The following is a 1,936-nucleotide window of genomic DNA, read 5'->3' on the forward strand; positions in this document are numbered from 1 at the left end:
AGTGCACAGGAGCCCCAAATCTGCCTCTTGTCTGGGAGTTCTTGGGAAGTATGATTGGGCCTTTAACACAGTCTTGTGTGTACCATGTCTGCTAACAGCCTGATGATTGTTTACTAATACTCTGGCCTGTATTACTTCACAGTGATTGCTTCCTGCTACAGTGTTGAAATTACATTCAGAGATGTAAAAAAAAAAAAAAAAACCATGTATATAGCGATATTTTCCCACTAAATTAGGGGAAAATATTTGTAACAAATAACAATGGTAGTGAGAAATATTTGACATAGTCGTGCAAAAATGCATCTCAGTTTACAAAAGCTTAAAACATTTCCAAAATATCCCTAAGCTTTTACACTGTGAACCTTAGAATCTTACTCATTTTTCTTTGCACTTAAATGTGGCTGTTTGTCCAAAAAATGGTAACATGCAAGTCTGGTGACCTCTAGTCCACCAAATATTCTCTCCTGCAGCACAGAGGTGACGATGATTATAAAATATCACTGGACAAACTGTACAAATGGATTAGGAGGTACATTGCAGGACTGAGTGGGGTCCAGTACAGTAGGAGAACAATTTGATCACAAGGACCCTGGGTTCAGACTTGCAAGGTGGAATGGCAGTCTGTCTCATAAAGTTAAGTGTCTTTTCTCTTCAATAGAAGGAGCACAGCTTCTCTTCTTTCTCCTCCCGCCATTTTTGGCACCAGAGCTGGAGGCCCTCCTTGGATGCGGGGAGGGTATCCATTGGGTATCAGTGGATGTGGAAGTGGATTTCCTTGAGAAAGTCCCTGAGGAGGGGGTGCCTCTCTGAGGAATGTTGTGAGGGTATGTCACCTTGATGTCATGGGCAGCATCCAGGTTCTTAGATGGTCAACTACAAAAGTAAAGCTGTAGTTTTTGGATATAAGACATTCATATTTCTGAAGTCCATTCTTTTCAACAAATTTATTATTTCAAGCCATGCTATTTTCTATGAGATCAGTCCTTTCTGGGAATGTGAGGAGCTGAAGTGGTTCACTGATATAACAAAAATAATAAGTCATGTCTTAAAATAATTCTTGTCATCCTTCCATTTCCTATGAGTGAAGATATAGGCAGCAGCCTGCATGGTACAACCAAATCCAGGGATGCATTTGAGACTGGCTTTGAGGTAAATTTTCTCTAATCTGAAGTAGCTATATCTCATCAGATAATTCCACAGGAATATCCAGTCCACTCTTGCCCAGTGATTCATGATGATAAAATGTCTTTTCTCCAGGAACAAATGCATTACCTATTATAAAAGTGATTATAACAGGTGATGCATTTGACAAATGCAGTACCTCCAGCAATGCCACAGGTAGTGTGAGCCAAGTTGCCACACTGCAGTTGTTGGTACAGCAATACCATGATGGGTTTATAAACATCAAAGGCGAAAAGGGATCCAGCATGAAAATGCTTCCAAAAAAACCTTCCCCCAAATAGAGTGACTATAAAATAAATCCCTCTCCATGACACCATGATTATTCTGAATGTGAGTCCTTGATCAGACAGATGAATTGCAAACTTCTTCCAGTCTGTGTTTTGCCCTTCAGGCTCTCTGTGGTTCCTTAGGTGATTCTTCCCTTGGAGTGGCTTTTCTCCACTGGGCTTCCTTTACACTAGACTTTGTTGACTTTGATATAATTAAGTTTTCTGTAGTATCAGAAATCAGAAAACTAGAGGCTTCTGTTAAGCCTGGTGCTATTATACCTTATTTGACCCAACAATTCTCAAAGGGTTTAAAATTCTCCCCAAACTCAGTAACAAAGTACTCCCTACTCTATTATTTTTCCTAAATTAATAAATAATATCCCTCGGTCTGGAAGATCCTCTGGAGAAGGGCATGGCATCCCACTCCATATTCTTGCCTGGAGAACCCGCGGACAGAGGAGCCTGGCAGGCTATAGTCCATAGGA

General features: G+C 40.5%; 1 pseudogene; it reads right to left on the minus strand.

Moving 5' to 3' along the window:
- Window positions 1–371: 371 nt before the first annotated feature.
- LOC145541468 (lysocardiolipin acyltransferase 1 pseudogene) lies at window positions 372–1,499 on the minus strand (annotated as a pseudogene).
- Between the last annotated feature and the right edge of the window lie 437 nt (window positions 1,500–1,936).

This window comes from Giraffa tippelskirchi, chromosome 3 (genome assembly GCF_054371585.1).
Source record: "Giraffa tippelskirchi isolate mGirTip1 chromosome 3, T2T-mGirTip1v1.2.pri, whole genome shotgun sequence".
Classification (NCBI taxonomy): domain Eukaryota; kingdom Metazoa; phylum Chordata; class Mammalia; order Artiodactyla; family Giraffidae; genus Giraffa; species Giraffa tippelskirchi.